The sequence below is a fragment of the Silene latifolia genome, chromosome 2 (genome assembly GCF_048544455.1).
Source record: "Silene latifolia isolate original U9 population chromosome 2, ASM4854445v1, whole genome shotgun sequence".
Lineage (NCBI taxonomy): Eukaryota > Viridiplantae > Streptophyta > Magnoliopsida > Caryophyllales > Caryophyllaceae > Silene > Silene latifolia.
This window is the reverse complement of record NC_133527.1, coordinates 188,153,788-188,165,513: the sequence shown is the minus strand read 5'-3', so window position 1 is coordinate 188,165,513 and position 11,726 is coordinate 188,153,788. Positions and strand designations below refer to the sequence as shown.

Here is an 11,726-nt window from a genome sequence, read left to right as displayed (position 1 = left end):
AAGCATGAAATTGCATCCAAAAAAAACCTTAAAGCTTGAGATCAATTGTTCGAGGGCATTTCTTGAAGCCAATTAGAAAAGATTATCTTGAGCATACAAATCTATTGATTGTTTGAGGCCTTGAGGGTATCTTCTCGTTCTCCCGCGTTCACCTCCTCTAATAATCTACACATACATACTATGAAAAAAAATTATTAAATCCAGATAATCTAAACTTAATGAAATCCAAATACAAATTTCATATGAGAGAGTTTCTTAATGATATTATTTAAAAACCTCGCAAATGAGAAGTAGTTACAAAAAAATGACGATATCCAACTAAAGAATCAACAAACTAATGCAACATTAAATCCAAGTAAGTGTTGAGATCTATGTTTAAAGTTAAAAGCAATCCTTACTCGAATAATATATTGATAGCTGTATCTCCATCAGAATCATACGGAGTAATATATGTTAACCTGCGCATACAATAAGTAAGACTTGTCAGAAAATCATTAGAGAACAATCGAATTCAAAGCAACAACGTTACCGTAGACTAAATGCTACGATATGATTTAAACACATCAATGTAAACATTAAGATTCTAAGAAACGACATAGATAAGGTTATATACAACATTTTAAAACAAAAGTAAGAAACATAAAAACAATATAACGTGAATGGTAATTATTATGTAATTAACACATTAAATTGTTGATTAATGAAGATTGTTAAAAGAGAGTCAATAGAAGAAAAATTTGTGGATTCATGAAGAATAATAATACCCATAACGTTGTCAGGAGCATTATATATATACACACATTGAATGCAACTAAAATATACGGAATACGTTGGAAAGGTGGAGATTGTATTAGATGAGGAGTCTATCTCCCTTTTCTGATAATAATTGTTTTAGATTTATTTCAGTAGCATTCATCATATTTTACTATATCTCTTATTTTATTAGCTAAAAAAATAATTATCTTCAGCTGAGTTTATTATTAAAAATAAAAATTGTGTTTTAAAAAAAGTTAGGCTCTGTTTGATAAAACTGACTGAAAAGGTATCTGAAACCTGAAAAGGTACCTGAAACCTGATAAGGTGACTATTGTACAGAGATTTTAATTTGCGTGGGAGGAGGCCAAATCTCCCCCTCCATTTTCTCTTCACCTTATTTACTCTCCAAATAAGGGATTTTAAATAAGGGGGGAGGAGGGAAGGGAAAGAGGGAGAAGGGAGGGGGAGGATGGGGTATGAGTGTTTGAATACAATTTCCCTCTAAATCTTGTGTATTGTGGAAAGATTTTGATTAGGCTTAGAGAAAAGAAATTGAATCCCTCCACATCACTCCCCCTTCATTTCCCTTCACCCACATTTGTTATCCAAATAAGAGACTTTAAATCCCTTACCCTCCCTTCCTCCCTCCCTTTCTTTTTCCTCCAAATCTCCCAATCCAAATACACCCTAAATGTAGTGAGAACAATCTTCATCTGTTCATTTGTTTATCTTAAGATTTGTTCAGATTATCAGTAATTATAAAAAACATGCAATGATCTCACTAGTGCATATGGTGTAACTCATAAGAGAAGAAAAACTCATCAAATGGTAAATATATCGTCACCAAGTATTGAAGACAACATACCATCACAATAATGTAGGCGTACGTAGTACATTACAACATGCCGGAACAAGATGAGGACCGCTAAATGGTTCTCCTTTAAGGACTACCTCGCCTTGTTCTCCATTATTGTGATGTAAATGGAGAAGGTGTGTCGTCAACTTCTTAGATAGGTCATGTCAATGAGAGCGAGAGAGGGCTGTAATCACCAGCTGAACATCAAGCGCATTCTGCCCACTAAAGTGACAATTTTTTGTCGCAGTATATCCACAAGTCCACAACGCTCTACAGTGTGCCAATATCTTTATTGTATCATTAGTGTTAGGACATGGGATTGGGTACAAACTTGGGATGTGTAGCGGCATAAATGGAGGAATTCACATCAGTTGTAAGGTGAGAAAGAAGATGCTGTACATCTGGTCGCAAATTTTCCAACGCTCGACTGAAGAGTACCAGAACCTCAGCTCTTGGCTTACTTGTGGATTGCACTGGCCCACCTTGTCCCTCATAGTGGATAACATGATGGCTGAAAACCGAGTATGGTATAGTAAGTAAGTGGTGAAATAAACTTACATGAGTACCCCTTCTCGTTCATACATACTTTACATTTCCGCATTTATACAATAATTAAGCAGGATCAAAAACACTAACACCTACTTAAATTTCAGTATAGATATGAGTAAAGAAGGTATTTCTGCAATAGAGGGAGAAATTAAAACGTAGGCAAGTACTTACAGGAAATCGATAATGTCGACTATCTCCGATGCCTGAGCAGGAACTAATGGTTGTGCTGTCTTCCCAAAGACGTCTACTATTGCACCAAGTAGCAAAGAGAGAGTCTACACGATGATATGAAGGGGTTACCAAATGTCGTGGGCAACAGAATTAAGTGATATGCGGTTTGCAGTTTTAGTTCTTAACATATAAGCCGCGGAAAAAAAGATACGATTAGGGATTCAAAATACCAATGTTGATGCAAATTTTGTTAACATTTAATTAGTTCAAATGCAAACGAGCAATTTTTCAAGCATCGACTCCAGAGTAAAAATAGATAGCACGGCATTTACCACCATAATTTACACTCTAGTTTCTGGAGGTACATGAGTTATTGAGTTCCTTACCTTGGCGAAGAGTGTATGAGCATTTGCAAGCCTTGGGAGTAATGGACCCATTATTCGGAACACTATTCTCAACATAGCAACGGAAGTTACTGGCCTTAGTTGCTTAACAATGACATGGGCCCCCTCCAACCATTCTTGTGGAAGATTGCTAAAGAATGAATGAATCAAGCCAACAATGTTACCTGCATAATTAAAAACTAATAAGAAACTGTAAACTAGCATGGTTCATTCAAAATTTGACACTTCTAACAGTTTCAAAGCTCCATTGCAACATTCAACCGCAAAGAATAAATGTATTTTGCATTAGGAAAACATTACAACAACATTACCCAAACTCTGTCGGATGTACACATACTTACCCTTGTGTTAGGAAAACATTCTTAGAAATTAATTCATTCACACAACATTACTTTGATTATTTCATAAGAATGTGGACACAAATTTCTGGTACAAAAATTGGTTCACGGGATTGAGATGGCAGAGACTACCAACAAGGCAAAAAGCGACATTATCTAAATGACGCAAAGGACTCAAGTCTGTGGAGAGGAAAGGGGATGCTGAATGTAAGAGGTGCTTTCTGGATGACCCATAATGAAAATTGTGTCAAAAATTGCATCAACAAACCTCCTACCGTGCAATGCTATATTCCATGACATTTCAAAAACCAAAGCATACCAGGAGTTTAGGTGCACTGAAAATGGAAATAATGGTAAATACTAACAACTTAAAAATTAAGTGCATTACAATTACCAAATACGCAAGCATTCGTAGGCAACCAATTCATCAAGCCTATTCGGACAACCTCATTTACAAATTTCATATTAACAAGCAAGCAATAGGACAAAAGTCACTTCACCTTCAAAAAGTGAAATTATTATTATAACAAGATCCACAAAACAATCATTACACTATGCCGCCCTGAATAAACAGTAACAAATGTGGAGAGCAAAAAAAAATGAGATGCAAATTTTTGGCATAAAATTTCGCAAAGTCCTTGCGAAAATTGAAAATTCGAACTGTAAAATAGCATAAATTTATTACCTATTGCTGTTGATGTATTATCTTGAGCAGCCCATGTTGGGTCCAACAAAGCATAATTTACAGTTGAATCTAGCTCACTAGGAGACCTTTTGCCGTCACTGAGCCACCAACTCTCCTTAACTAGACGTGCCACCTCAAGATACAATTGCAAATGGAAATCTTGTGGAAGCTGGGCAAGTAAAAGACCACAAGCTTGAATCAATAAGCAAGATAACTGTTGACAAGTATACCCACTCCGAGAGACAAAATTTGACGTATTTAGCCCTGAAACTGGCGCTGTGGGTCTGCTTGCATTCATGGAATCTGTGCTTCCGCCAGAAGGAGTTGGGAGAACAGAAGTTTGTCCAGAAACATTTGACGTTCCATGCAAAATTGCAAACCATTGCTGGACTGAATAAGCGTTGGTTGTATATGAACAACAACTTGAACCAGTGAGGCCACACTTTGAGCAGCTGAAACTGGAAGAGATAGCAATTCTATAACTGCCGTTTCAAGCACCAGTTGTGTATATGTACCAGGATCTTGGATCTGATAGAAAGCCTTCTGAACATCAGAAGCACTTGTTGTGCCAGACTGACTTGTAGCGGGTGTCTTGTTCAGTGGACCACGAGTTGTCAGATGCGAACTATCTACGAGAGACCCTGTCTTTGAGGAGCTACTGAGAGGAGGAATGACATTATTTACCAGACCCAGTAACAGGGAAGCAAAATAATCCGGAGGTGGGCACGTTGCAGAATTTGACGGGGCAATGTGCTGTGGAAATGACTCTGAAAATGGAATCTGAACCAAAGAGGGGATTAGAAAGTGAATAGCGATCATAAATTACTCCAGTTTCTTAACCCCAGGTGGCGGGGTGTGTTCAAGCAAAAAGAGGGTAGGGGATTTAAAGTCTCTTATTTGGATAACAAATGAGGGTGAAGGGAAATGAAGGGGGAGTGATTTGGAGGGATTCAATTTCTCTCCTCTAAGCCTAATCAAAATCTCTCCACAATACACAAGATTTGGAGGGAAATTGTATCCAAACACTCATACCCCATTCCTCGCTTTTAATGGGATTCTAAGCGAGTAACAAATTTAATTTGAAGACTTAGGAAGATTCCAGGGACTACAGAGCCAAACCAATGGAAATTCGCAAATTTTAGTTTTTTTTTTTTTCCTTTTGCTTTCTTCTTGGTGTGTATAGGCCTATAGGGGTGTCAATATGGCAATTTGAATGCCACTGGTTTCGAATGCAAGTAAATACCAGTCATTGAAGGCAATTTAATGTGTTTTTTTGGTGTTGATCAGAAGTATCCCCTATCGACAGTTGATGCAATCTCCTTCGGGGTACTGAGGGCAATTTAATGAGTTGACCCCTCCCAAGTTAGGAATCATTCACAAGAGTTAGGAATCAAAGCGATTTGTATAGCCATTAACAGCTTTGCGGAGCTTGATGAATTGGGATTCAATATCAGTCGAGCATTCCACAACTAACTCCTTGATGGGTAATTGTTACTTAATGAGACGTTTTTTCCAAGTTTCTGGGTATTTTACTCCTTGATGCATTTGTTTATCACTCGTCAAGAGCTTCAGCAATCCGTATTTCCAGTGAGTAATTTCAGAATGTGGGTCAATATGAGTTTTCCCTTTTAGGGTGTGCATATAAAACAAGGTAAACAACTGTTTTTTAAGCATAGTTATACACTGAATAAAACATACGGATTATCTTACAAGAGTTTGAACCTAAAACTCATGCATGGTATCCTTGCCGTCAACTTGTACAGTGGTGCACTGGTGCATGGATCTAGCTTACTTGCCCTGGGATTATGATCGAAGGTCCAAGGAGGTAGCTTCATCTTATGCACCTCAACTTGACAAGCATCAGCATGACAAAGGAGGCGATTCTTGGAGATAAAAAATAAATCTTCTAAATTGATGTTTTTATATAGAGAGAATTATAGACAAACGAGTTAAATCAAAACTCATTAGTCGAAATAGAATTCAGGTAAGAACGAGGTTTCACGATCTCTGTTCTAGACTTCAAGCATCCAATGAAAAAATTTGAACTTCAACATTTGTTGTCAAAACTTGAAAGTAAAAATCCTAAGAACCGTCATAATGATTGTTAGTTTAATGTTTTCCACGATCAAATTATGATATGATTGGTCCTTGAGGGATGTAGTGATGCAGTCCTGCTACTAGATTGTAATTTGATGCAAAAAAACACTATTCATGGTAGTACTGAATATCCGACTCTCCCTTTCATCTGTTACCCATTTTGGCTACTCGAGGTCCCAACACAGTCATTAATCATTATGCAAATCGAAACGAGTTCGGAAATGGTGGGGGGTTAAAAAATGACCAGCATTCTAGTTTTCAACATGATGAGAAAAGTTGGCATTATTGATAAAATTTGCCAAAATAAACTCAGAATATCAAATCAGCCTTCGTTATGAACCGAGAAAGTGAATAGACTGATGAGTGATGGCAAGTGTAAGGCCGTAACCAGCATATTCAAATATTATGAATTTTTCAGTCTTCTATTCTAAACGCTCAGAGAGAGTTCGAATTTCGTAACACCTTTATATTAGTGTGTAAAATTTAAAATAACTTCAATGAAGGAAATGAAACAACCCAGGACAGTGACAGAGGAAAGGCGGGTTCATGGAATTTCAACAAATTAAAACATTTAGACTGCTCGTGCAGATTCTGTTTTATTCTCAGTCATAACTGACTAAAGAACAGATAAACGTGAATGTGGAAAACACTCAGTCCAAAGAGATACCTTCACCAATTGTTGAATCCTTGTTCTGCTGAAGCTTTTTGCTATAGGAGTTTTCCAGTTAATCCTGCAGTCAGACCAAAAAAACACAGCCGAAATTTTACATCTAATACAGTGGCAATGATTAACAAAGCAGACGGCAAGAGGTAGTTTTTCTACAGAAAGAGCTATTTTCATATTATTTTCTTAAAAAAGTCAACTAAAAAATGTGAGATAATAGCCACCACATTTCTATTGATTGCTATATCTAACAGATACCTCAGGCATGAAAAGAACATGGTCAAATCTGATGCATATGATAAGTGGTTTAGAAAAGACAAAAGCTTACCTTTCAAGATTTCGATAGAGGCTGCAAAAATGATGACCTGAAAAAAGCAACTGCCTTGCCGAGCAAGGTTGTATCCAAGTCTGCCACACATTTATCAAATCAATTAGTTTTTTTGATTAATTCAGAAACAAACTTTCTTTTAGTTTTTGGATTAATTCAAAATCACACTTTCATTTATTCGATTAGCAAGATGCTTATCAGGTTCTCCCTCCAATTCTCTGACTTTGTCACTTTCCTAATTCTAAGGGGGTTTGGAAAAATAATTATAACATTCTAATGTATAGGATTAAGTACTTCCTAAATACTACATAAAAACTAATGACAAAATATCTCGTGAGGAACGTTAACTAAAGATCAGAGCATATGCTTACCAGTTTCAACATCACTATCCATACTTAGTGTTAAGTTCCTCCAAAAGCTGCAAATTTATACAGAAAAGTGTCGGAAGATGAATCCATATTCCATAAACAATGAACGTAAAGCCAACATATGGCCTGCACGATAGGTTGAAGTGTTGAACTAGTATCCAATTGGATAACATGAATACGCATTCAATTCGAAGTGCCGCACTAACTCACCTGAGAAAGTGTAGGAACACTGGTAGGATCAAACTCCTCGCACCGATCGGGATCAATAGGAACACATACACGGCCTACATAAACATAATAGATTTTATAAAGAAAAATCTACAGGATCAAGATGTACCAAATCTTATTTTTTTTTTTTTTTTTTTTAAAAAATGATGTTCACATCAAATGTAAGTAGGGGCTTATGCAAACATCCAAGACATTTACTGCAAAAGACCTTTTCAACATTCCGACTCGGGATTTTGGCAAGATAAACCTCACCAGATAAGACTTCACATATGTGAACTCCACCAACCTGTTTTGGGGTGTACACAGAAAGGCGCTTTGAGCAAATGGTTCATATGCTTTGAGACCTGCAATATAGAAAGAGAGTTTCTTGAAGAAACCACAGTCATGTCTATGACAGAATTAGAACTTCCAAACATGTTCAGAGCTTGAGATAACTCTGTTTCATAGAGAAAATTTAATACAAACCTCCATATCAAGCCTGGGGTAGACATACGAGAACACAATCTCTTCAACATACCGACGAATTCCCTGTGCCTGAAACGTGATTCCCCCATCTCAAATCTTAATAAAAACTTTTTGACAGGTATCTATTGATCAACACTTCAGCTAATACGTAATCAGTGTTATGATTTAGAAACACTCACTAGATGAGAAACTGAAGGACAGAGAAAGAGGGTGAAATGATTCATGTTACGCATGTGAAAGAGATTCAAAGGAAGCTCAGAACAGGCTATTTTTGCATACACTTATCTGGCTACACAGGAATGTCTCCTCAAAAAAAGTTTTCAAATATTCAGTGTACGATCTCCTGCAAAAATTAGATATGAATTTGTGATACAAATCAATGTAAGGAAACCAAAACAAAAAATAATCGCAGGCACACTTACGCAAGAAATGGATGAAGAGCAGGACCACCTAAAGACACCTTTTTCAGACTGTTCTCATTGCCCTGACAAGACAACATAGCAGGCTAAGCAAGTCTTTCACAGTTACTAGGTATAACCAGTAATCAAGGCAACTATGGGTGCCCATCTGGCAAGATATAAATCACCTTATACACGTGAAAATAAGCGGTTATAGCAGCTCTTTGTTCATTGGTTAACCTGCAAAGAAAGTATGACACCCAAGATTTAAGGATTTTCCTTCATATCATGAAATACCGAACATCAAGATCATTTTCAACTTGTCTCTATACCTTCTTGTTTTTGCATCACAAACCCAACAATGTACACCACGTCGACCACTGAATACCCAAAGGATGTGATTGAAACCGCAATCATCTGTATACGAAAGCGATAGTAACATTTTCAGAGATGTAACATGCTCAAGTACAATCACATATAATGCAGAAAACATCACATTCACTTGCCAAAGTAAAATTCTAGAGGATGAAAGCACAAATAGTAATATCAATTTTTTGGTAATACATAAATCTCATTGAACAAGCACAACTGAAAACAACATTTCATTTTAATAAAATAATGGAGTACATAGATTTAAGGCCGTCTCAGTTCTTAGCAAAATCAAAAGTCTAGGTAATAGATTTTTAGAAAGTGAATATCAGCAGAAAGATGACAGGTCGAAAATTATACACATTATAAGTTAAATACCTCTAAGAGCAGTGTCGACAACTTTAATAGTAACTGGCATCAGAAGCCAACAATCACAACATATGTCAGCCCCAGAGCAGCAAAATCTGACATCGTCGTAATCCGTCATATCCTGCAGAATCAAATGAATCATAAGCAAAAGGCATACTAATTTACCCAATATGTTGGCTGATACGGAGTGCTTAGTAGTTGCATATCATACTATATCAAATACGAGCTCTCTCTCCACAGGAGTAATTTGTGCATAGGCGTGTCGCTTGGATGGCTGCAGAGAAGTTCAAGTACACGATAATTAGACAGCAATAGTCCATAGGTCAAATTTTCAGACGCAAGCTGCAGTAATCATGTTTTGCAAAAATACCACGTGTAATTCAAAGGAATGATCATGCCAAAGATGAAATGTACTCTGCCACTCGCTATGTAGAGCATTATTTTAATAACTTGACTTTTGTAAGGTGGGTTTTGAGTGGCAGAGTATATTTTGGTGTGGCGTTATTATCACCGATAATTCATCAAATGATTACCAGGCAGTGACAAAATTTGCTTATACAGTTTGAAAAACAACTCTAAAACACAATAGAAGATCAAAAGGCCAAGTTGACATAAAATTACACCAAATTGTCCACCAAAAAAAACTGTAATGGGAGCAGGTTTATTTCAATGACAGCACTGAAGTAAGAAAGCATTCTGTTCAAGAGCACATGTTTTATATGTTTTTCCATGTTTGAGTGTTCCACATTGACAAAAGAATGGTGAGTGGATCAGATTTTAAAACAAGGAGTGACTCCTATTTCTAATTGTTTTAAGATAAACCTCCTTTAGATAAAGTGACTCTATCGCTTCCTTACAGGTGCAACCAAACCCTTCTTATAAATTGAACACATTCAAACTACGGAGTATATGCCAACTACAACTAGAAATTCCCTCAACAAATGTACTGATTCAGTTAACAACTTAGTTAGAGACCCAAATACTGTACGGTAAAAACATTCCTAAACCAGGTACATACATGACACATAAAAGTAGCTTCCGTCACAACTCACAAACAATAAGAAGTAACACATGATAATCAAACAATGATATGAGTAATATAATATCAACCACCAAAATTCAAAATACAGCCAAGAAGAGAAACCATACATCATTACTGAAAACAGGGCCGATATCGATTTTGAAGGGGCATTTCTCCTTGACTGAGCTCTCAAATTCCGCAACACTCTTAAATGATTGATAGCGGAGATATATATCACTATCCAATGTGAACGAAAATTCCCTTCTACTAAAGTATGACTGATCACATGAAGGATGCTTTCCATCTACCAGATACAGCAACACAGCATTTCAGGATTTCAGAATTACATTAAACTACCGAAAACTACGAGAGCAAAATGACGTATCGCGAAATGATTACCGTACCATTTCCGTAAGACATCCATTTGAACATATCAGAATACGGAAACAACTTCGCTGAAATATAACACACACAAGTCAAATTTCATACTCATCTGAAAACAGTAAAACAAAAATTATATCAAAAAAAGACGGAAAATGTATAAAACCTGGATCTTACCGTAGTAAACTTTGAGATAATTAGCATTAAATTCATCGGCAATTGCATTTCCTTGATTAGGGTTAGGGTTTTGAAAATCGGGGCCATCAACTAACATATCATCTCGTCGATTATCAGCATCTTCTCGCATCATTCTAAATTATAACCTTGATTTCACAAAAATTATAGGATTAAAATTCGCAAATCTTAGGGTTTGATTATTGCAATGAAAATTATAACAATTGAGCTAAGATTATGATAAATTAACAAAGTGATAGACGACAATACCTGGATGATTAGGGTTTGGAAAATGGATGTTCGATTGCAGTCGGAAAGATGTTGATTGAGAGAAAGAGAGAGAGAGAGTTGCGCGATAAATTTAGGGTTTTGGGAAATGGCGGGAACAAATTGGGGATTTTTAAGACAAATTGGGGATTTGGCGGGAACAACGGCAAGTGAAAATTGCGTTAGACTTCTAGACTTTGCAGTACACCTCGTTTAAAACTGCTTTAACTTGATATATCCTTAAACAATTAGTCTTCCTTGTGACGGAAGGTATCCGTCACAACAAAGAGACGAGTTAAATTGATACCATATTGTTATAAATGGGCGAAAATGACCCGTCTAGCATTGGAAATGACAAAAAGAGAAGAGAGTTCGATCAAGCTCTTGACAAATGCGAATTTCAGTGGATTTGGAAATTGAATATTCCTCCTAAATTGAAATTTTTTCTTTGGAAAGCCTGCGTTGACGGCCTTCCAACGAAAAGTAGACTTCTCAAGAGTCATATTGATGTCCCACCTCATTGTGTTCTGTGCAACAATCCTATTGAAAACAAAGATCATTTCTTTTACGAATGTCCCTTGATTGGGTCTGTCATCCAAGACCTGAACATCATTAGTTTCAATGAGTTTTTGTCAAATTATGATACTATTACAAATCAAAGTTTTCTAACGAAACTTAATATCTCAAGGATTTAATTCTAAAAGATAACTTTATAAAGATTATTTTTATTTGGTGGAATGCATGGTTCCATAGAAATGATATTATCTTTAATAATGTTAATTTAAGTATCAGCAAACTTATTACTTTATGTAATAATAGCACTAAGACATGGAATGTG

General features: G+C 36.3%; 1 pseudogene; it reads right to left on the bottom strand.

Annotated features, from left to right (window-relative positions):
* Positions 1–398: 398 nt before the first annotated feature.
* LOC141643896 (uncharacterized) lies at positions 399–11,052 on the bottom strand (annotated as a pseudogene).
* Positions 11,053–11,726: the final 674 nt, after the last annotated feature.